At 40.9% G+C, this 26,202-nt stretch overlaps 1 protein-coding gene across 7 annotated transcripts in view; it reads right to left on the bottom strand.

The window, feature by feature from the left end:
* LOC139371285 (forkhead box protein P1-B-like) overlaps window positions 1-26,202 on the bottom strand; it is a 232,575-nt gene that overhangs the window by 117,667 nt on the left and 88,706 nt on the right. For all 7 annotated transcript variants that reach the window (XM_071111578.1, XM_071111577.1, XM_071111574.1 and 4 more), the window contains one exon: window positions 19,511-19,577. The gene's annotated coding sequence lies outside the window, so the exon portion shown is untranslated. The remainder of the gene's footprint in view (window positions 1-19,510; window positions 19,578-26,202) is intronic.

Consider the following 26,202-nt stretch of genomic DNA (forward strand, 5'->3'; position numbering starts at 1 on the left):
CGTTTCGGGAAAGTACCTGTGTAATTACGCACCCAACTCACTCAGGTGCTTCGCTATATTTCATTTGACATTGTCCGTAAGCTTGAGTTAATTTGCACACAAAAAATCATACAATGATGGAAAGACCTGTGTGTTGTCCTTGTTAATGCAGAAAGAGAAGAGCTCTTCGTAAAAAACATCACCCAGATAAGCCATTCGTGTGAGAAACTCGTCATCATGCAAGTGGTCAGACAAGTGAAAATTATGGCCAGTAAATAAAACTTTAAGCTCGTCTCTCAATTAAAAACAATGTGTCAATACTTTGCCCCTTGATAACCAGCGCACTTCTGTATGTTCTGAACACGAGAGTTCAGGGGCCTGGCTTTAACAAATTTAACCATTTTCACGGTAGTGTCCAAAATGTCTTTCAAGCTGTCAGCCATTCCTTTGGCAGCAAGAGCCTCTCGGTGGAAGCTACAATGTACCCAAGTGGCATCGGGAGCAACTGCTTGCATGCTCGTTACCACTCTACTATGTCTCCCTGTCATGGCTTTTGGCCATCAGTACAGATACCAACACATCTTGACCACCAAAGTCAATTTGATGTCACAAAGCTGGCATATTTTGTTTCTAAATGTCTACGCAAGAGTGAAGGTTTCATCGAGTTGTGAGATAGTACTTTTGCACATATAACACACTGTGGCTGAGGGAAGGCACCACTCCCAATATAAGTGATCCCCAAATCAATGTAGTTCTCATCATATTTGCACCTCTTCGATGGTCCAACGTCCCTGTATGTTTTTTGGTGCTTTCCCGGGTAAGGGGGCAGTAGCTCTTTGGCTGCATCAGATTCACAACTGTCAGTGTCCATGCTAGCTGGGATAACAACAAATGTAGAATTACTGATGCTAGCATTGGATGTGCTCGTGGAAGCAGAACAACTTGTGTCTTCGACAGGTGCAGGTGTAGTACTGCTGGTAGTAGCAGTACTACCAGTAGAGCTGGTATGTGTCTCTATGGACACAGACCTTACTTTGTATAACCATTTATCAATTTTTGAGCAAACGGAATTAGCAGCAGCTACGTTTGGCTACATATGGACCGTTAGTGGAATTCCCGCGAGAGAGTAACGGTTAATGTGATTGGATGACTTCTATAATATCACCTACAATAGCCAATATGTGGTGTTCAATGTAGGCCTACTGTAATGGTCTTCTTCCTCCTCTGATGAGGAGTAGTAGGAAGGATCGGAGGACCAATGCGCAGCGTGGTAAGTGTCCATATTTTTAATAAAGAAATTGAACACTGAACAAAAACAACAAAGTGAACGAACGAAACCGAAACAGTTCTCTCTGGTGCAGAATACAAACAGTCAACAGAAAATAATCACCCACAACTCAAGGGTGAAAACAGGCTGCCTAAGTTTGGTTCTCAATCAGGGACAACGATTGACAGCTGCCTCTGACTGAGAACCATACCAGGTCAAACACAGAAATACCAAATCATAGAAAAACGAACATAGACAACCCACCCAACTCACGCCCTGATCACACTAAAACAAAGACATAACAAAAGAACTAAGGTCAGAACATGACACCTACATTCCACTTTTTGAAAACATTATGCATGGATTAACATTAATCATTTTGGGACTGATTATTTACTTGTTAGAAAGCTCAAATCACTTTACAAAAATAAGAAATGATCTGTAACACAATTGGCCAAATAGGTGACTGACAACTGCATTGTGTTGTGTTATATGTTGCAAGAAACGACTTTACAAAATACAATTAATTGTAATCATTATTATTACCATACAGAGAATCATACAAAGATGAATGCTACCAACTGCCTATTGGCTTATTTGCATATTCAAGCGTGTCTCAAAATAGGACCCTGCCCCTTTAAGTAAAAAAAAAAGCTCTTTACCTGACTCGCTTTTCAAAGACAGTAGCTACATAAAGAAAATGTGCACATTTCCCTCCAACGGTGTTTCCACCAAACTGACTTGGGGAGAAAAATCAGTGTGTTATGATGTAGTGCACACAAAGTATTTTTACATTTACATTTTCATGTACCAAATATTCAATGTGTTTCCATTACATTTTCAACTCTAACTCTATAGTTTTATCACAAAAATGTTTGTGTTAAATAGCAAATGGGCCTACTCTGATCTTGGCACATGCCAACAGCTCGCAGATACAGTACAAATAAGCTAGTCTACATGATGAAATTATTATGGATAAGAGCGAGAATATTTGTATTTGTCAAACGGTAGTCATGCATCGATCATCAAGTCACCAGAATAAGACCCTCAATATTTATTGGAAAGGAGCATTAAGTTCATAGTGTGCACTTTCAACAGCCTGTGAAGTTCATATGTAGCCTAATAAATTGCATGGTTTACCACCATATCATTACGTGACTCCAAGTTTACTTCTATGTGATGGTTATTATATCAGTTTTTGCGCATAAAGTTGTTTCCACTGACCTTTGCTCTCATAATGTTACCGACACAAAAATATCCCACCATGTCAAATTAACAAATCATCTGTCAGCATTTATAAAATATTACCGAAACTTCCTGTTCCCATCAGAGCTGTCTGGATTTTTTTTTATACGGTATGACTTTACTCGCATTCAAATTGTGGATGGAAACATGGTTAGTTATGTACAAGTTTTGTGCTCTTGAAGGAAGCAATCACTCCCCATTTTCTGACCAATATTCGCTATAACCGGGCTACTAACTCATTAACTAGCACAGAATTTTTTTTAAAATGTACTCTGCCGTCTCAAATGTGCACCTAGGCTACTCTCGGAAAATCGTATCTGTTTAAAGCTAGAAAATACCTTTTTGTAAAGTTCAATCTCGTGCATCTCTGGGCGGGCTGGCAATTGTTCACGTGGGACTGCTCCAGGAGCTGCGCAGCCGCACACCCCGCACAGCTTAGTGGGAACATTGGGCCAGAGTGCAACAGATTGCGACTTTGAACATTTTACAAATAATTAATCTCAATGCCCTCCAATGAGTCAACATGCCGCTACTTAATTCTATGAGATGAGGTAAAAAAATCAATGCAATTGTGTGTAAAAATGCTGAAAAGCTGTTTTTTTACGTTAACTACACAACATCCAAGCAAGCATATTCGTTAATGGCCTCTTCCAACTCATTGGATAAGTTATGGGTGGCCATTAACCAATCAGGACAAAGGACCAAATACATTTTGGCACCCCAATCATTGCTTCTGGCATGGGAGTGGTCAGACCTCTGACCCCTGACTCCTCCCACTGCTTCCTCATGTGCCATGTCTCTTAGACGTTACCGTGCTGGGTTGTGCCTAACAAGCGTGTCATTTTTTAAAAGCCATAGTTTTCCAGAGAGAGTACACAGAGTGTTAAAAAAGAGGGGTACGTGCCTTCCATTAAGCAGTTAAATTGAAGGTAAACGGCGGCAGGCTAAATACCAAAATACCTTGTATGAATCTCAGAGCTTTAATGAAATCAGGCTTTAACAACTATTTTTCGTTAAATACAGCCCATGTCAGGAGGATGCGTCCTACACGTAAAGCAGTGAAATGACAATGTACAGTGGCACTAATACAAGGACATAGTTCATCCTGACACTCTCTGCAATTCCCAACTGATTAGGGGTCCTTATGTTGGAGGTCTGATTTATGCTGTCATTTCTTCTCACCGATCCTGCATCAATGAATCTTAATGAATTGGTAAATAAGGGTGAAGATTACACTCTGTGACACCGCAACATTGCTCCCCCTCAATGCTAGAGATTGGCTAGCAGAAAAATAATATTCTTTATGGTAACAAAATAGAAAAGCATTCTCGCTGAAGGGCAATTGTATTGTCAGTGTTAACTCCATTAAATATTTAACCCCGCCACTTCAAAATACAAAGGAGCTGCTGTGTTGGATCTGGACATGATGCTTTCAGGGAAAGAGAAAAGGAAAGTTTTCTAAATGTGAGGGAGGCTGTGCAGCATAGCGGCCTGGTTTCCTAGACCACAAGTAACATAGTAAATGTAAATCCGGGACAATCAAATTAGTATGATATATTCAGTTTGGTATGGTGACATATGACAGAAGGGTAGTTAAGGCCAAAACGAAAGAAGGGTGGTTGTATAATGCGAACGTCTAGCAACCCAAAGGTTGCATGTTAGAATCTCATCACGGACAACTTTAGCAATTTAGCTAATTAGTAACTTTTCAACTACTTACTACTTTTTAGCTACTTGTCAACTACTTAGCATATTAGCTAACCCTTCCCCTAACCTTAACCCTTTAATCTAAATCCTAACCCTAACCTTAACTTTAACCTTAACCCTAACCCCTAGCTAGGCACCTAGCCCAGGTTAGCGTTAGGCACCTAGCCCAGGTTAGCGTTAACCACCTAGCCACCTAGCTAATGTTAGCCACAAAAAATTAGAATTAGTTTTCATATCATATGTATTGCAAATTCGTAACTTATCATACAAAAAGGATGATGGACATCCACAAATTAATACAAACCATACAAAACTCAATACATCATACAAAACAGAGGGAGACAGATTTACATTTGCTATGTTACGTCTACCTCTGAGTCCAGGTTGAGCACAGGAATTCTTCTCTGAAATGAGCCAGAGACCTTGGCATTGACAATCCCCTGGCTGATCTGTTTGATCAGCATAAATAAACCTATGTGTGACAAACATGTTTACACTCACAGAGCAGAAAGCACACAATGACACCATGAGCTGCTGCTTCTCTAATGAAGACACCAAACTGCTATCAACAATTAGCTATGAAGTGATTCTGTGAAAACTTTCTCCATTGATATATTTAATAATAATAAGGTATTTCCCAAGTGTTTTCCCTTCAGGGAAAGATTTGCATACCCCTTTATATGGACATGAACAACATGTACTGTGCACCTGCCACCATTTGCCATTAACGCATGATGATACCATTATCTAAATGATCATTCTGTATGATAAAGGTAAAGTGCAGTTTGACTTCATAGTCAGAAAAACATGTAGTTCCTATTCATCTATATATTCATTTCTTTCAAAGGAAGAATATCAAAATACAATCAACCATTTGAAGAGACCTATTATCAACACGTTACTGGAAAGCCTGGTGGAGGATTAAAACATCCTAAAAATATGAACATGGGGTATGAGTGGCACAAATATATTTCTGTAGGACTACAAAGAGTGAAAAGCACTTCTACATATTAATCCCAATTTCTTAAAGGAACTCTTAAAGCGGTAATGAGCTCTTTTATGTATTATATATTGTGACTGGATTTAGAGTGAGGAAGCGTCTCCACATCAAACAGGCTGGCCTGCTATTAAGCACAGGGCTGAGAGATGCTGCTGCTGATGCTATGTGAAAAGGAGTGGAAAATTAAAGCTGAAGCAGAGAAAGAGCTTAATTTACTGGCATGTACAGTATGCAAATGAGATTACTCTCAGCTTAACTGCATCATTTATGTCCATAATAACAGCATCATCATTACGGGGCTCAATATTAAATTACACCGTAATTAGCATATCAAAGTGATTGGGTAAAGTTGAAAACAAATACCCAATTTTGTTAATGAACATCTGTAATCACCATGTAGACTCTCAATGAAAACATCCAAAACAAATATGTGTTTTGGAGAAGGGGAGGAAGATCCCTCCCAGGTGACAGGTCTGTGTGTCGGGCGGTGGGGGTCTTACCTGGTTGGCTCCACACATTCAGGTTACATTTCCCAAACCCTGTGTGATCAAAGATGAAATTTCCCACACTTGCCACTCGTCACTAATATACTCATCACTTCACAGCTGATTCAAAGAATGAGCTGCAGCTAAAGGCTTAGTGAAAACTCTTCCATTTTCCAAAAAACCTTCACTATCACTGTGAGTCGCACGCACACACACACACGCACACACACACGCACGCACGCACGCACACACACACACACACACAGTTTAACCATTGCCTCTCCAATCCCCCAGCCCCAACTGAGCGATGCCTAGCACTTCCTCAGGTCTCTGACAAATCATGCAAATCTTATTTATGTGCCCATGTCTGGAGGCAGAAGGCAGTCTGCGTGTCATATTTCTCCTGTTTGATCCTCCGCTTTTATACTTTCACGTACCAACATTATTGATTTCATTCAGAATTTATGACGCACTACGTTTCAAACGTAAGTCAACCTCTTTCTCCCCCCTTTTGCCTTTCTCAATCTATCCAACAAAAGAGGTAGCAGGCTAGTGATGTCCACTATCAGAAAAATAACTCTTCAAAATGTAAAGAAGTGGCATTTTATTTTATTCACTGAGGAATCCATTACAGGCCATATTCCTTGGAAGTATGTAAATGATGTGCCTTTCAAGGTAGAGCTATGGCAAATCCACTCCATCAGCTAATGACGCCGCTCATTACATGCAGAAAGGATGGCTAATGAAGGCTCGGCGGCTGGGCCGGCAGTTCCCTCACCCAGCGTAAAGCCCTATGAAATGCTAATATCTCACTTCTAATTAAAGGATACTAAGTCCAAATGCACCTTCACGGCCAGTAGCCAGCAACATACATTTAATATTTCAACACTACACTACACCCAAAGATGTGCCCGAGCAACATTCCATTAATTCATATTTAATACCCCAACTATTCCTCAGCTTCCTCTCTCTCTCTCTCTCTCTAGTAGAAGCTTCATATTGAGAGCAGGCACATTATTATCCTTTGTGAGGCTACATTTTGGCTGGTGCACTCACTGTAACACACACACACGCTGCCTTTAAGCACGTGTCATAGAGAAAAAGGTCATTATGAAAAAAACAAATCAAATAAGAAAATACACCAGTATCGGCTCTTCACCTGTATGTATACATTTACAATGTTTACACATCGTTGGCTGTAAATATGTTTATAAGAAAACATGCGGCCACGATTAAAAACTGACCTTGAAGAACTTCCTCACAAAGTTCATTAACGTCAGACAGGACAGGCTTCATATTCCCTGACATAAAACATTTATATATTTTTTTTTATATAAATATTTTATAAACATCAATATTGTGAACTACAATACATCAAATACAAGAAATCAACAAGGAAGTACATTTAAATAGGTGTGTAATTATTTATAAATAAATCACAACCTAACAGAGAAAACTTATTTTATGGCATGTAATGTAGTTGCAACAATGCGTCAATTACAACAATGCAATATTAAAAAAACATTATCACACGTAAGCTAATTACTTTTTTTCTCCTGATAAACTCCAGATAAATGTCCGGAACCTAGTTGTAGCAGCGACCTTAAAGGGATACTTCTGGATTTTGGCAACGAGGCACTTTATCTAATTCCCCAGAGTCAGGTGAACTTCTGGATACCATTTTTATGTCTCTGTGTCCAGTATGAAGGAAGTTAGAGGTAGTTTGGTAAGCCAATTCTAACTAGTGTTAGCATGCTAGCAGATACCATAGACTTCATGTCATTGCGCTAACACTCGTCAGCAATTGCACTAGCTCTAGTTAGCAGGCGTGAGTTGCATGTCAAAGTCTTGAAAATAGAACCAGAGCGTCATTTGAAGCTCCAGTAGTGCAAACCTCTCGTGGGCCCAGCGTGCTCACGCCCAGGTTTTGTTGGAATGAATAGGAGTGTCTCACGCTCTGCAAAGGTTTTGTTGAAATGAATAGGAGTGTCTCACGCTCTGCAAAGGTTTTGTTGAAATGAATAGGAGTGTCTCACGCTCTGCAAAGGTTTTGCGGCTGATGTGGCAGGACAGTGAGACAGATTGTTCGGCTTCTTCCCTGTTGTTTAATTAAGAAACCAACAAGTTATGGCATTTCAGAGTGTAACCAACTATTTTCCAATTTTCGTCAAGTGATCATAACCTTCGGGCAACTAAAATAATACTGCTGACTTGGCTGATGGGAAAGTGCCTTTGATACCATAATCAGAGTTATCTAATCAGGCTACATAATGCAGTTTCAAACTCCTGGAACTATAAGGAGGTTGAAAACCCTGTCAAACTGCAGCAACCGTATACTCTACTAGCACATCTTCATATAAATTATATTTTAAAACTAGACTAACTACCGGTTTTCCATTACATAGACACATAGACAACTGTGATTAGACAAAAAAACTAACAGGGGTGAGCTTGCTACAGTTGAAATCAGAAGTTTACATACACCTTAGCCAAACACATTTCAACTCAGTTTTTCACAATTCCTGACATTTAATCCTAGTAAAAATTCCCTGTCTTATTTCAGTTAGGATCACCACTTTATTTGAAGACTGTGAAATGTCAGAATAATAGTAGAGAGAATGATTTATTTCGACTTTTATTTCTTTCATCACATTTCCAGTGGGTCAGAAGTTTACATACACTAGTATGTAATTAGTATTTGGTAGCACTGCTATTAAACTGTTTAACCTGGGTCAAATGTTTCGGGTAGCCTTCCACAAGCTTCCCACAATAAGTTGGGTGAATTTTGGCCCATTCCTCCTGACAGAGCTGGTGTAACTGAGTCAGGTTTGTAGACCTCCTTGTTCAGTTCTGCCCATAAAATGTTCTATAGGATTGAGGTCAGGGCTTTGTGATGGCCACTCCAATACCTTGACTTTGTTGTCCTTAAGCCATTTTTCCATAACTTTGGAAGTATGCTTGGGGTCAATGTCCATTTGGAAGACCCATTTGCGACCAAGCTTTAACTTCCTGACTGATGTCTTGAGATGTTGCTTCAATATATCCACATATTTTCCTGCCTCATGATGCCATCTATTTTGTGACGTGCACCAGTCCCTCCTGCAGCAAAGCACCCCCACAACACGATGCTGCCACCCCCCCCCCCCCCCCCCCCCCCGTGCTTCTCGGTTGGGATGGTGTTCTTCGGCTTGCAAGCGTCCCCTTTTTCCTCCAAACATAACGATGGTCATTATGACCAAACAGTTCTATTTTTATTTCGTCAGACCAGAGGACATTTCTCCAAAAAGTACGATCTTTGTCCCCATGTGCGGTTGCAAACCGTAGTCTGGCTTTTTTTGTGGTGGTTTTGGAGCAGTGGCTTCTTCCTTGCTGAGCGGCCTTTCAGGTTATGTCGATTTGGACGTGTTTTACTGTGGATATAGATAATTTTGTACCTGTTTCCTCCAGCATCTTGGCTGATTTTTTTTGATTTTCCCATGATGTCAAGCAGAGGCACTGAGTTTGAAGGTAGGCCTTGAAATACATCCACAGGTACACCACCAATTTACTCAAATTATGTCAATTAGCCTATCAGAAGCTTCTAAAGCCATGACATCATTTTCGGGAATTTTCCAAGCTGTTTAAAGACACAGTCAACTTAGTGTATGTAACTTCTGACCAACTGGAATTGTGATACAGTGAGTTATAAGTTAAATAATCTGCCTGTAAACAATTGTTGGAACAATTACTTGTGTCATGCACAAAGTAGATGTCCTAACCGACTTGCCAAAACTATAGTTTGTTAACAAGAAATTTGTGGAGTGGTTGAAAAACGAGTTTTAATGACTCCAACCTAAGTGTTTGTAAACTTCCAACTTTAACTGTAAATGCAAGTTGTATCATGCCTAAATTAAAAAGTTACATGTGCATTAACACAGTCAAGCCTATGTCATCACTATTTATTGAAAAAAAGGCCTCCGTAGCCTAGCCAACCAAAGTTTGAATATAAACCAAATGTAATCACATTCACCCAAAAAATGTGCTTATGCTATAAATATGTAATGTTAGCGCTTTGTTTCCCCGGGACAGATGGGACGGGTGTATAGGTAGGCTACAGTTGATCAGACTGATACAGCATGTCAGATAACTCATGTTTAGGTGTAGGCTGCTACAACATTGTTACCACCACTTTGTTTCCCCTGGCCAGATGGGACGGGTGTATAGGTAGGCTACAGTTGATCAGACTGATACAGCATGTCAGATAACTCATGTTTAGGTGTAGGCTGCTACAACATTTCTCGAAACGTACAGTTTTTGTTTGTGTCTGTCGAGAGTGAATGAGTTATTTTCCTGTTTGCTAAAATAATAACGGAGGAAAGTGGAGAACGTGCTCTGCAAATTCGATGATTCTAATTGGTTAAGACACACACAACCTGCAGGACTTTGTTAACAAGGACATAGGCTGTTAAGGGACAGTTTGATATTTAATGCACTCCTCTCCCCAACATTAAATCTATTGTCACACGCCCCTCCTGTTGTACTGTAAAGAAAGGGGTGCACCCTCCCACCTCAAAATAATGTATAAGAACACAAATAACAATACCTGTAGCGACCCTGTGTTTCTAAACCTGGATATCGACTTTGCCACTTCAGAATGCTTTTGTTGCACAGTCGACGACAATCAGGGTTACGGGCCAGAAGGTTGAGGGTTTGCCGACCACCACGGACGAGCTCACTCTCCCTGCCTGTTTCATTAGACCTACACTACAATCAGAGCCTGCTGCAGACAATCAGCTAGGTGGAAATCAGAATTTCTAAATGATGATGCTATATTTATAATTATATAAATATATGCAACACATTTTCCACCAACATGTTTCTGTGCCAATGCACCACAGCCAGTAAGCAAGCATACCAACTTTGGGCGCTTCAACTTCATGGTTTGTGTTTTCAACACCACAATCTGCACAGTTTTGAATGAACGTGCGCAGGTAGCCTACAGTAGCCTTCACAATCAAATTCAAAGATTGTGACTGGTTGTGTTAATGCCGCACATAAAAGGTCATACATTTTAAAAGTTAAATTACAAATATTTAGGATATACTGAAGAGTAACGTTCTAGGTGCGCAAGGAATAGTCGCTGGGATGGGAAATGAGGCAGAGCACATGTTAAACTTTCCTGAATAACTGGGCCTGTTGAGAGCATATGTGGCCACAATATTATAGGACGACTTGAGAGAATGATGATCCGCAACAGACAGCGCATTTCAGTATCAGAACATAAAATACAGCCAGACTGGCCTGCTACTATGCCTTTCAATACCTTATAAACTGTGGAGAGTAGACCCACAACTGATCCAAACGGAATTAATGGAATTAAATATTCAAATCACACAGCTTTTATGGCATTATTCAAATGACATTTTCACTGCAGTTTACAGCCTAGAGTAGAATTTTGTACTTACTTGAAAACAATAATGCAATTATTCATTGCAATGTGGTGTTGTAGGCTAGTCTAGGTAGGATCATTATATTGTCCCTAAACAAGATCGATAGCTTTTGAGCTGCATGTCTCATGTATTCACTGTTCTTTCATCCACAATGACGAAGCTGGCCTCTACGCTTTGAAAATTGGTTCTGCTCTGAATAATTGTGTGTGGTATAATTGGTAGGTAGCCTATTGCAGATCTGGACAAACAATCCACCTACCGCTATTGTCACTATGAATGGTGAATAGAGGGCAGGATAGACAGACTGGTAGACTATATTGACCTGTGGTATAGTTTGTGCGAGGAAAAGCGCAGTGCTTAAGGGACGTACCAAAACACCTTGATATAGGGGACCCGCATCCAACAGGATGGAAAAAATTATATAGTTAAACCTGCAAAAGGGCGATTATAAACCAGGGAAAGAAACGCACTACCCTCCCTTGTGCCCAATAAAAAAACACACAACCCCAAAGCAAAACATTTGTTCGTTTTAGACAACCCTCCCCTATATAATTCTCATAATACTGGACCAATCACACTGAACAATCAAATATATACACAGTGAGGTGAAAATAATGGAGGTAGTAACACAGCTTGTTACCACAACAGACACTGAGGGTAAACCCAAGTTAACAACCCACTACCTTAATAATTGAGACCAGGTGATTATGGTTTACATCTTGAAATAACATTGTTCATTTCATTTTGAAAATTCTGTTTAAAATCATGTGCAGACAAAGAAACTTTCAAACAAGTTTGTCTATATAATGATTCTGAAATTGCCAATTGCCGCTTGGAATGTACAGACTCCAAATATTTGTTTTATATACTTGTACTTTTTACTTCAATGTATTTTAAAGGCCCACTCCACTTTGGTCTTCCTAAACGTAAGGAACAAGATAGCAAAAAGAGAAAAATACATGCATTTAAATGTCAATGTTAAGAATATATCACAACATCTGTTTGATCCCGGCCCAAGTATTTTTCCAAGGGTTCTTATGCTCTATCCCTGTTTAAATCATGGAAGCTGACCTTCAACATTCCACATATCATCAAAGGACACAGATAATGTTGGGCAAATATCATAAAACGTGAGGATTTTAGGATTGAGGTGAGGCTGCCAACATCTTCAACCAACCAGGGAAAAGAAAGCCATGCATCTGAAAGCATAGGCTGGTTTAACCTACCACCTAACCCACCAATGGAATACGCTAATTCCTACCTACAGGGTACATGTCTGGGAAGACGGCACAGAACAAATGAAAGGATTCTCAATGTCCTCTTTGGGGAGCTGAGAGACAGGTATCAGTCAAAGCCTATTTTGACAGAACCATTGACACTTAAACACATTCAACACAGTCCAAAGACAAGAAAAAACACTCTAAACAAGAATAAAGATATGTTGTTGTACCTCAGGACTCAAACCATGTGAGGTGATCTCAGTGGAGAATAAGAAAGCTGGGGTTGGGGCAGGGAGTGGGGCAGGGCCTGGGGTAGGATTTGGGGCAGGGGCTGGGGTTGGGGCAGGAGTTGGGGCTGGGGCTGGGGTTGGGGAAGGGGTTGGGGCAGGGGCTAGGGAAGAGGTTGGGGAAGGACCTACTGCTGTATTGGCATCTGCTCTGCTCAGCAGCAGAGACAAAAGACACTAAACACATCACTCTTATCCCCCGATAAATAACTAAACAAGGCAAACAGAGACAGATCAGTCAAGCTCCAAACAGCTAACACAGAGACAGGGAAAGAGATGGATAGAAAGATAGACAGAGTCATAAAGAGAGAGAGATAGAGAGAGCTAGCACAAGAGAGTGTAGGGGAGACAGGCTGGCGGGGGGATAGTGAGAGGGCACAGCGATGGGTAACAGGAGAAAGTGGATAAATATCTCAGAGGAGCCTGAGCCAAGCACCATGGAAGGTTGAGTATTGCAAGGCTGTGAAAGCTGGGCATTTTTGCAGAGCTGTGACATTTGTTTCTTATTGTCTAAGTGGCAGTTAAAAGCGTCTCCCTGCGAGGGCCCCTCGGCTCTGTGCTGGGCTGCTTTAACAGGGAGGTAACCATATTAGGACGTGTATGGTAAAGTAAACAATAACATAGTTGCAAAGAGATGGACATTTTTTAGCTAATGGTGTTTGTCATTCCTGTTTTCAGGGCTCTGTATGGTCCTGTACTTTTACTGCTAGACCAGGGAGACTTTATTTATGAAAACAACATAGGAGCCAAGACTGAAACCGGTGCATATCCCAATAAATAAATATATGTTTAAAAATGTCTCCACCTTTCTTGTTGGATTGCATTAAATAAACTCCCATCTTGAATGAAAAAGCTTTCCACTCCCTCTCAAAAAAGTGTTCCGCTTCATGAGCGTCTTTTAACTGTCTAAATTTAATTCAACATTTTAAATATTTTAACATTCTAATTTATTTGACGATCCAACAAGGGGAACAAGAGGAAAACCTAATTGGCAAAAATGAATGACGTGAATTAGAGCAGTTTGGCAAACTTCCAGTCGAATTAAATCAAAATGGAATATTATTTAATATGTATAGGTTGGAGGGTTCCATTTCTCACTAATCAAAACAGCATGTAGTGCTATTTGAATGTAATGTAACACTCATTCTACTTTCGGTTTCAGTGGTCACTTGTTCTCCTCTCCTTTTACTCCGAGTCACGGCTCTGGTTATTGCTCTATCTTCTCGGGGTTAAAGAGAAGGCATGGCCACAGCCTGGAAAACAATACCCATACTTTCTCAATCCATTCATGGTAGCCCACTGCTACCTCAACAAGGGCCAAGTTACTCAAGTGTTTGTTTGTAGCCAACACCCAAGCCCAGCCAAACCAAGTCTTGCATCCCAGACGTCCCAGGCTTACTAAGACATTGCGGCTGTTGAAAGGGTCTAGACAACCCTAGTCTAACAGTTCTGCGAGCACAAGCAGCCAAAATGTAACATCTAACTGCAACGCCATACATTCAGTGTAACAAAAACATAACTTCTTCCATATGCTCTTTTTCCACATTTTGTTACGTTACAGCCTTATACTAAAATTGATAAATTCATGTTTTCTTTATCAATCAACACACAGTACCCCATAATGACAAACGAAAACAGGTTTTTAGACATTTTTGCAAATGTACTTCAAATAAAAACCAGAAATACCTTGTAAACATAATTATTCAGACGCTTTGCTATGAGACTCGAAATTGAGCTCAGGTCACTCTGACAGAGCTCCAGAGTTCCTCTGTGGAGATGGGAGAAACTTCCAGAAGGACAACCATGTCTGCAACACTCTGCAACCAATCAGTCCTTTATGGTAGAGCGGCCAGATGGAAGCCACTCCTCAGTAAAAGGCACATGACAGGTCGCTTGGAGTTTTCCTAAAGGCACCTAAAGGACTCTCAGACCATGAGAAACAAAATTCTCTGGTCTGATGAAACCAAGATTGAACTCTTTGGCCTGAATTCCAAGTGTCACGTCTGGAGGAAACCTGGCACCATCCCTACAAGGTACGCATGGTGGTGGCAGTATCATGCTGTGGGGATGTTCTTCAGCGGCAGGGACTGGGAGACTAGTCAGGATCGAAGGAAAGATGAACGGAGCAATGTACAGAGAGAACCTTGATGAAAACCTGCTCCAGAGTGCTCAGTACCTCAGACTGGGGCGATGGTTCACCTTCCAACAGAACAACGACCCTAAGCACACAGCCAAGACAACGCAGGAGTGGCATCGGGACAAGTCTCTGAATGTCCTTGAGTACCATATCAATATGGTAGTTGCTGGCCTTGACCCTCTCCCCAAAAAAAGTTATAGGTAGTAATTTTGATGATTAATTCAATTTCACATGTTGAAGCGGGAAGAGCAGGCCAAAGTCAAAGCCTTCAGGAGATTTGACACATTCTTTCACTTTTGTGATTTTCTTTTCATGTCTCTGTAAGACAACTCATCTGCGGGTGGAATTTGCTTACTGCTGTCGCCTCAGTCAATCTCACACAAAGATTCTGTCATGTTACACGTCTGCACCTGGTAGCAGCTTGACATCAAAGGCCTTCACTCTCCCAGACAGTGCTGAATTTATACATCCATCAATATGTTCCAAACCACGAAAATAAAAATATGTCTGAGTGATGCTGATAGAAAAATAGATTGAAACTTGCCAAACACACTTTCCCCCCAAAAGGTATTTTAAGTAGCTTCAAGATAACACATTGGTGATAACACTATCAGTACAAACCTTTCTACTTTACAAGATAATTCACATGAAAGCGCAGGAAATGACAAGAGAAAAGAATGTTGCTCTATTCTCTATGAAATACTTCATTCTGAATAAAGCATACATTTACCTATGCAACCTGTTTAGCCAGACAATAAAGAGCCTAGATACAGTATCTCCCGAAGCCCATTCTGATAGGAGCTGCTGTGCTGTGACTGGGGATAGAGAGAAGACAGTGTTTAGTAGGTGCTGACATATCCTGTGATCTAGATAAACTGGAACAAATAAAACCCAGTCTTGCTTTTTATGTTGGTCTCCATTGAAATGTCTTTGTACCTATCATGATAACGTTTCATTTTCCAACAGCTAGACTAGAGAAGCCACCTCGCAGCTATTTTGCCTGTCACTGTTTTTAACTACTGCAGCCAAGCACTGAGAGTAGATTACAGTAGTTAGAGAACATGAACAGCACTGTGACAAAACTGCTAGTAGCAGAAACGTTTAACTTTCTTGTTAGCAATCTCCCCCATGTGGCACTTTAGCGACAGCAAGTTGTTTATTATGTTCAGAGCTCGGCAAAAGCGATTAAAGAAACTCTTTAAGAATCAAAGTGTTATAAATGCATGGAAACACAGCCAGCTGTAAATGCCACAGAATTAGAAGCTTATCAACCCTAATACCCGTATGGCAATTTTCAGCTTGATGCTGATATAAAGAAATTACTTTTTAAAGTAAGCAATAAATGCAGTCAAGAGAACTATTATGTGAGCTTTCTTCTTCCCAACATAAATCTATATGCAACCTTTCTTTGGCCGGTGAAACAAGTGCGCTGAGAGTCGGGAAGCAAGTACAGGGAGTGAGTGTTTTAGTAAATAAACAAAACAATAACCACGAAACACAAACATGAAACAGAGTCAATAACAACTCAGGAAAGAACCAGATATAGGGAAGATAATCAAGGAGGTGATGGAGTCCAGGAAGTTGTCATGAAGTGCTGGTGCGCTTGACGATGGTGACAGGTGTGCGGGATAATCAGCAGCCTGATGACCTAAAGGCCAGAGAGGGAGTATACGTGACAATACCCCCTCCCTGACGCGCGGCTCCAGCCGCAGGACGCCAACAAAGGGGACGAACCCGGGGATCAGCAGAGGACCGTTCACCCCTGCTGAAGCGCGGGAACCTGTCGAGCTGGCTGGGGTGCCGGAACCTGTCGAGCCAGCTGGGGCGCCGGAACCTGACTGACCGACTGAGGCAGGGGAGCCTGGCGATCCGGCTGAGGCATGAGCCTGAACAGCCGGTGGAAGCAGGGGAGCCTGGCGATCCGGCGGAGGCATGAAAGCCCGACGAGACGGCGGAGGCAGGGGAGCCTGGTGATTTGGCAGGGGAGCCTGGCGATCTAGCTGACGTATAAGAGCCTGTAGCGGCTCCCGGACCCGACGTCATTTACACTGACACAAAAAAATATATATAAAAAAAAACACTCCCTGATGCTTCCCTTAGGTGAGGTGTTATTCTGTAACGAGTGCGCTGAGAGTCGGGAAGCAAGTACAGGAAGTGAGTGTTTTAATAAATAAACAAAACAATAACCACGAAACACAAACAATGCACTGACATGAAACAGAGTCAATAGCATCTGAGGAAAGAACCAAGGGGAGTGACAGATATGGGGAAGATAATCAAGGAGGTGATGGAGTCCAGGTGAGTGTCATGAGGCGCTGGTGCACTTGACGATGGTAACAGGTGTGTGGGATAATCAGCAGCCTAATGACCTAGAGGCCGGAGAGGGAGATACGTGACAGCCGGACTCATGAATTCACTTTTTATCCTTAATACTCCTATAAAAAGCTGTAGATTAGCAAAGTAACTTGACTGTTATCTTCAAAGGCACTCAAAATAACAGCAGAGTAGCGAGTAATACGAGCAAGCAACCGTTGGCATGATATGTTCTTCCTTCTGTTTGAATATAAAATTCAAATGAAGTTCAAACGGAGACAAGTGCATTTAAAAGGAATCTAAATAGAAACACACACTGATGTTCTGAGGGAGAACTTCTTCCTGGAATAGGCATTCGTCTGTTGACTTAAGCATCACCAACATATGAGTAAATTGGAAGAGAAACTAAGACCTGTATGGTGCATGATATGAACCTACAGATGTAGGATCTTAATCTGACCTATATTGTCACAGTAAAATAAACCTGCAGCAACAGGATATTAATGTTTAGTCCATAATGTTGCTTGTTCGGTGTTTAGGCTATTAGCTGGCCAAAAGTAGGCTACATGAAAAGTGTAATACTGTAAAAAATGTATAACCGTGTGTTAGTGTGGGTTTTCAGTGAATTTATGTAAATCACGAAGCTCATCTGCATTTCCTGCAAATTTTCAGCAACAAAAGAGTGATCAAATTAATATCCTACAGCTGTAGCATCATTCAGCACAATGATAATTAAACTATCTGGCCAAGAGCCATCCTTACTGAAATCCAACCCTTTGTCAGGCTGCTTTAATTCATAATCTCTTAACAAGTAAAGAAAATGTGAGCACTAACAAACACATACACAACTGTACAATCACACAATGCATACCATTTCTCAAAATAACATGAGCGTTTCTTCCGTTTTCAACTCCATTGCACCTCAAAATGCATTTAAAGACTGAAGCATGGTAATCCTATAAACTGCCACGGGGATTTCTGCATTAGCAAAGCAATCAAAATCGCATTGGAAAGTTGTGTAAATAATTAGGCTGATTTTGGCACATTAACATTAATTACACAATAATTTGAAAGATTTAAGTCCTGATCTTACATCTGGAGAAAACAGCTGTGCTGCGGGCCTAGAGAGGACCTGCTTCAGAAGACTACACAGAGAATGCACTCAGTTACCCTTCAACCCACAGTTGCCTTTTTTTCCAAATGGAGAAGTGATTGGCTGAATTCAAACAGAGAGACTGTATATGGCTGTTTAGCACGCTGGAATGATAGCACAGGCAGGAGAAACACAACACACTTCCTGCTCTGATAGTGAGAAACGCACAATCTGTCTGAAATACTTCAACCCACACAAATGAAAGAGTTATGACATATGAATCCCCTCTGAACTGAACACAGGAACATTTCCAACCGTTGATGAACCTATTCTGTTATCTCTCAATTTCCACAAATACAAAAAGCCTTCAAGCTCATTTTCTTAACTTCGTCACTCACACCCTGAAGGACAATTAAGACCACTCAATTCTATGTAGTGTTGGCCTATAGTGGTTAGTGACAACATAATATTATCGAGGTAGTTTGGCATCTCCCTGTTAAGAGTCTATGGGAGTAAACCTGCAGGGGTTTGTGCCCCTGCCGTTAGCTGTGAGCTGAGGGGCTGGGATGTTAAAGCCCATCACTGTCTACAGGGCTGTGAGAGACAGAACACAGACACACTGCTCCTCTGAAGCCTAGAGCTCCTGACGTGTTAACACCCCCACCTCTCCCCACTGGATCACTCAAGCCTGCCTGCTTACATCCTGGGGCCCCAGCACATTTAGATACGGAGAAGGGTGTGAGGAGCACACACACACATACATACACAAACACACATAAAGAACCACACTGATCCACCAAGAGATGGAGATTCCAACGGCTAAATAACCAGTAGATATGTAACCATGTATTAATCTACTGTTTCTTAAGAGGAACTTTGACCCTATATCATGACAGAGGCACAGTGTTGAGGGGAAATGAGGGGGAGAAGAGAAAATCCATGCCAATAACCCTTCTAGGTAAAATGCCCCTCGGGGAGTCCATAAACCTTAACTACTACATGTACTACCTGTACTTGCACGCTAAAATATGTTCTCTCTACAGGCAGAAGTCCACTACACACAACAGACCTCTTCTGCTACAGAACAAACTGTGCTGTATAACATCAACTACAATAAATCATACATAGATTAATCACACAGTAGCATGATCATGATGAGATATTTCAACACATACAGTCTGTATGTACATTTTCAGGTGTTTGATAGTGAACTTTCAGAGCAAGGTTTTAGTTTCAACAAACGTACAACCAAGGCAACCGGACTGCATCAGGTTATTTATTAAGCCAATCCGATACAACATTCACCCTCACACTGAGATTGGAGTCTAATGAATAATCGTGTGTTTACCTTCTACAATGACTTGCTCGTTTAAAGCAATCTTCAGTTCCAGCGTAGTGACTTCAGCCTCCTTGCCCTGCAGACAGAGGACATGGGAATTAGAGGTTGTTAGTGAATAATCACTGCAACTAACTACAGCATTTGCCATCAGCAATCATCAAAACAGAATCGCTGAAAGAAAAACAGACTAAATCTATGTTTATTAATAATACTGCTTGCAGTATGAGCCCGCTCAACAGGATTGATCACAATTACACAAATATTGGGTATGGGTAACACACTTCTTCCTGGAATGGGTAACACACATATTAAGAAATAGTCCATTTTTGTATTTCTTTCCTGATGTTTTTGTTTGTCTTTCCTGTTAATGGTGTCAGCAATCTTTCTTTGGACATATTATCAAGCATTGACATACAGTGCCTTTGGAAAGACTTCAGATCCTCCCTTATTAGTCTTATTCTAAAATACACTAATTGATTGTCCACCTGTGACAAATTTAATTGATTCAACATGATTTGGAAAGGCACACCTGTCTATATAAGGTCCCACAGTTGACAGTGCATGTCAGAGCAAAAACCAAGCCATGAGGTCGAAGGAATTGTCCGTAGAGCTCCGAGACAAGATTGTGTCGAGGCACAGATCTGGGGAAGGGTACCAACACATTTCTGCAGTATTGAAGGTCCCCAAGAACACAGTGGCCTCCATCATTCTTAAATGAAAGAAGTTTGGAACCACCAAGACTCTTCCTAGAGCTTGCCACCCAGCCAAACTGAGCAATCGGGGGAGAAGGGCCTTGGTCAAGGAGATGACTAAGAACCCAATGGTCACTCGGACAGAGCTCCAGAGTTCCTATTTGGAGATGGGAGGAACTTCCAGAAGGACAACCATCTCTGCAGCACTCCACAAATCAGTCCATTATAGTAGAGTGGGTAGACGGAAGACACTCCTCAGTAAAAGGCACATGACAGCCCACTTGGAGTTTGCCAAAAGGCACCTAAAGGACTCAGACTATGAGAAACAAGATTTTCTGGTCTGATGAAACCAACAGTGAACTCTTTGGCCTGAATGCCAAGCCTCGCGTTTGGAGGAAACCTGGCACCATCCCTACGGTGAAGCACGGTGGTGGCAGCATCATGCTGTGGGAAAGATTTTCAGTGGCAGGGACTGAGAGACGAGTCAGGATCGAGGGAAAGGTGAACGGAGCAAAGTACAGAGAGATCGTTGATGAAAACCTCCAGAGTGCTCAGGACATCAGACTGGGACAAAGGTTCACCTTCCAACAGGACAACGACCCAAAGCACACAGCCAAGACAATGCAGGAGTGGCTTCAGGACAATTCTCTGAATGTCATTGAGTGGCCCAGCCTGAGCCCGGACCTGATCGAACATCTCTGGAAAGACCTGAATATAGCTGAGCAGCAACACTCCCCATTCAACCTGACAGAGCTTGAGAAGATCTGCAGAGAAGAATGGGAGAAACACCCCAAATACAAGTGTGCCAAGCTTATAGCGTCATACGTATGAAGACTCGAGTCTATAATCGCTGCCAAAGGTGCTTCAACAAAGTACTGAGTAAAGCGTCTGAATACTTATGTAAATGTGATATTTCCGGTTTTTATTTTTAATACATTTGATAAATTACAAAAAACAGTTTTTGCTTTGTCATTACAGGGTATTGTATGTAGATTGATGAACAATTAAATTCATTTTAGAATAAGGCTGTAACGTAACAAAATGTGGAAAATGTCAAGGGGTCTGTATACTTACCGAGTGCACTGTATACTAGTGCATGTACATAGCTATCCTAGCCTTATTGTCTACCGCATCTCCTCATTTCCATCTGGTTGATCAGCACAATCGTTCACTATACTGTAGCCGTTGAGGACAATAAGACTAACAATGAAGTTGTTAAAAGAAAATGAACGTTTATTTTTTAAATTCCTTGCGCCAGATGTCGCTATCAGAAAAATGTCAAAGATGACTCCACCTGGTGGAAGAGCAAACCTGTCTTTCTAGACTCAGAAGCACACTAGCTGTTCAGCATGCACTGTGTGCACTGTAAACTGAGCACTCAACCCCCCCCCCCCAAAAAAAAATACATCAAATCTTATTTTTATGGTAAACGGAAAAGTGACTATGGGGCAATATCTCAGAAGCATTTGAATAAAAGCATTAAAGCATATCCAAATATGAAAAAAGACCAACTCTCTCACACTGTTCTTTTGTACAGTTTACATTTGGCAGTCAAAGCTGTGGCCAGGCATTTGTGGAGCTCCAAAGTGTTTATCTAAAGCAGACTGTGCCTAGATAAAACACATGAGCCTGAACCTTGCCCAGTTACAGCATTAATTATCTGGTAAATGCCCTTGTTGAAAACACTAGTCAACATTAAACTCACTTTGAACTCGACGAGGGTCGAAAATCATACAAAATGGACTGTTCCCACACCACTCTCATATTATTCTGATTCATTAGACTTCAATTAACATATCATCAATGACATGGTAAATCAATAGCGAGTGGTGACTAATGACAGATATTTTCAGTTTCAAACTACTAAACATCATTAATCCCTATCACCGGAAAAGGCCCAGGGAACTAAATGAGTTTACCCAATGCATAACATCCATTTAGTTAAATGTTCCATCACTTTAATGACGGAAAATGTAGAGGGAAAAAAGAAACAACAAAACTATGATAGCAGCTGTGATGGTGTTTTTTATCCCTCTGTGCAATACAATGCACATCTTGTAATACCTAAATAGATAATTGTGTCAATTTAAAACTGCACGTGGCAGTAATAGTAGTGTTTGGAGCGGTGGGGGTACAGTGAGCCCATGGTGTGGATAAACAACAGCATGCTGCTCTGCCCAGTTGGATTTGTAGAGCCCATCACACACTCCCACATTGAGATTTGAGGGAACAGAATAACTCTTGGTTGAGATGATTACCCACCCAGGTGTTTTATGTGCACACTCAGTGAGAACATGAATCAAAACGCAACAATTTCCTAAGACAAAAGAGAGTCGAGGAGCATCTTACAATGTTTGCTGCCAAAGTGTTGAAAAGATGGCTAGGTATTTTGTTTGAAGTGGTAAAACAGTTGAACAACAAAAGTGTTCATCAAGGGAGTTCCAGTATTAGCCCTATCATATCCGCTGAAAAGACACAGAGAGATACAGACACAGAAAGACTGAGATGATTCAAAAGCATATGTTCCTACATTGTATGTTGTGCTGTACCAACAAATAAGAATTATCATCATCATCATCTACATGAACATAATTGTTGCCTCTGTGATGTAATAATAAATACACTGTATTATTGTTGTCTCTGTGATGTAATAATAAATACACTGTATTATTGTTGTCTCTGTGATGTAATAATAAATGCACTGTATTATTGTTGTCTCTGTGATGTAATAATAAATACACTGCATTATTGTTGCCTCTGTGATGTAATAATAAATACACTGTATTATTGTTGTCTCTGTGATGTAATAATAAATACACTGTATTATTGTTGTCTCTGTGATGTAATAATAAATACACTGCATTATTGTTGTCTCTGTGATATAATAATAAATACACTGTATTATTGTTGTCTCTGTGATGTAATAATAAATACACTGTATTATTGTTGTCTCTGTGATGTAATAATAAATACACTGTATTATTGTTGTCTCTGTGATGTAATAATAAATACACTGTATTATTGTTGTCTCTGTGATGTAATAAAAAATACACTGTATTATTGTTGTCTCTGTGATGTAATAATAAATACACTGTATTATTGTTGTCTCTGTGATGTAATAATAAACACACTGTATTTCATGATAAATGCAAAACATTCATCAGTATTGTGTTTTTAATTCTTGGTTGGGACTATTTTAGAGGCCGCAGGATCGCATGTTCAAAGAAGGAATGAATACCCCTCCACTGAAACGCACACAATCCCCCAAAAAGGCCCAACATCCACTCCGGGTGGCTCTTCAGCCCTTCTAATGGACAGACTCTCCACTCTCTTCACACCATTCTGACAGAAAAGAAGAGTTCATGAACATTTACCACAAAGTAAAGTTATTCCATTAATTACTCTGAGCATGCTTAAAACGATATCTGTGGCTACTTCTGTGGTAGGTCATTAATGAACTTTCACACGCCATTACCATGTGAATTAAAGCCCAACTCGATGGCTGTCTGTCAATAGAACAGTTTCCTCACTCACTGTCTTTAAGCATATCAGCCTATGATCACTTAGTGACGCTAGCTGCATCATTCTACACAGATCTGTTTATTTATCATACCATGAACTAGACAGCAAATAAAATCAACGTTTATTTGTCACGTGCGCCGAATACAACACCTTACAGTAAAATGCTTACTTACAAGCCCTAACCAACAGTGCAATTTTTAAGTAAAAAAATAGGTATTAGGTAAACGATAGATAAGTAAGGAAAAAAAAAAGAACAACTGTAAAATGACAGTGAAAAACAGTAAAATGACAGTGAAAATAACAGTAGAGAGGCTGTAGTGTGGGGGCACTGGTTAGTCGGGCGAATTGTACATGTAAGTATAGTTAAAGTGAGTATGGATAGATGATAAACAGAGAGGAGCAGCAGCATGAAAGAGGGGTTGGCGGAACACAATGCAAATAGAAATTCAGGAGTCTTATGGCTTGGGGTTAAAAGCTGTTGAGAAGCCTTTTGGTCCTAAACTTGGCGCTCCGGTACCGCTTACCATGCGGTAGCAGAGAGAACAGTCTATGACTAGGGTGGCTGGGGTCTTTAATATTTTTTAGGGCCTTCCTCTGACACCGCCTGGTGTAGAGGTCCTAGATGGCAGGCAGCTTAGCCCTAGTGATGTACTGGGCCGTACGCACTACCCTTTGTAGTGCTTTGCGGTCGGAGGCCGAGCAGTTGCCGTACCAGGCAGTGATGCAACCTGTCAGGATGCTCTCGATATTGCAGCTGAAGAACCTTTTGAGGATATGAGGACCCATGACACATCTTGTCAGTCTCCTGAGGTGGAATAGGTTTTGTCGTGCCCTCTTCATGACTGTATTGGTGTGTTTGGACCATTCTAGTTTGTTGTTGATGTGGACACCAAGGCACTTGAAGTTCTCAACCTGCTCCACTACAACCTCGTCAATGAAAATGGGGTTGTGCTCGGTCCTCCTTTTCCTGAAGTCCATAATCATCTCCTTTATCTTGATTATGTTGAGGGATATGTTGTTATTTTGGCACCACCAGACCAGGTCTCTGACCTTGTCCCTATAGGCTAACTCGTTGTTGTATGTGAAAACAAAAAATAGCATGGGTTTGTTTGAACATTCCTCCTGTAAATGGGTGGTGGCTCTGTTTGAACATTCCTCCTGTAAATGGGTGGTGGTCTTGTTTGAACATTCTTCCTGTAAATGGGTGGTGGTCTTGTTTGAACATTCCTCCTGTAAATGGGTGGTGGTCTTGTTTGAACATTCCTCCCGGAAATGGGTGGTGGTCTTGTTTGAACATTCCTCCCGGAAATGGGTGGTGGTCTTGTTTGAACATTCCTCCTGGAAATGGGTGGTGGCCTTGTTTGAACATTCCTCCCGGAAATGGGTGGTGGTCTTGTTTGAACATTCCTCATGTAAATGGGTGGTGCTCTGTTTGAACATTCCTCCTGTAAATGGGTGGCGGTCTTGTTTGAACATTCTTCCTGTAAATGGGTGGTGGTCTTGTTTGAACATTCCTCCTGTAAATGGGTGGTGGTCTTGTTTGAACATTCCTCCCGGAAATGGGTGGTGGTCTTGTTTGAACATTCCTCCTGGAAATGGGTGGTGGTCTTGTTTGAACATTCCTCCCGGAAATGGGTGGTGGTCTTGTTTGAACATTCCTCCCGGAAATGGGTGGTGGTCTTGTTTGAACATTCCTCCCGGAAATGGGTGGTGGTCTTGTGGATCAATATAAAGAATGTATTAATAATAATAATAATAAGAGGGAGTCCAACAGGATAGGCAGAGTCGGTGATATCTATATTCAGGACATTAGTGTTTGTTTTTAGGGTGTGTGTGTCGAAGATTTCCCAAGTCACTGTCCGTGCTCTGAAACACAGGAAAATCTAAGGCATGACTCATTTTCAAACAAATGCAGCTGTTTATATGTGATTCACTAAAGGACTGACTGAACAGTATTTTTCCTTCATTTCTTTCAAGCTTTATTAAGGCAGACTGATTCAATGAAAACATAACTACGTCTCATAAAAACCGCTTCAAAATATCAAGTGTATTTTCTCTTTCATGGTGGCATTATATTGCACACCCACATAGTCTGTAAACAACAGCACTCAAACAGCACGCAAACAGGCTCAAAACCCACCAATTAAACCCAACTTCGCATTTGGAGGTTTTTTTTGCCTGTAAGCTTAAAAGGCAACAGTGCAGCCTGTCTGATCCCAGAGATTCTTTGGACCTGCCCTCATGTATTGCTGAGCTAAGAACAAAGTACACAGAGAGAGCTTTCCGCCTTAATACCAAGGAAGTGGAATTTCACTCCTAACCCTAAACAAACAAGGCAGCACATTTCTTTACACTATTTAAATGTTAACAGAGCTCTTTGAATAGAGCATTCCCTTCCTCTGTATACCCAAATTACTTCACTCTGGCTATACACAGATTCTAATCAACTGATCCATGAAGCAACCATCAGAAAAATAACTTAATTTG

This window comes from Oncorhynchus clarkii, chromosome 17 (genome assembly GCF_045791955.1).
Source record: "Oncorhynchus clarkii lewisi isolate Uvic-CL-2024 chromosome 17, UVic_Ocla_1.0, whole genome shotgun sequence".
Taxonomy (NCBI): Eukaryota; Metazoa; Chordata; class Actinopteri; order Salmoniformes; family Salmonidae; genus Oncorhynchus; species Oncorhynchus clarkii.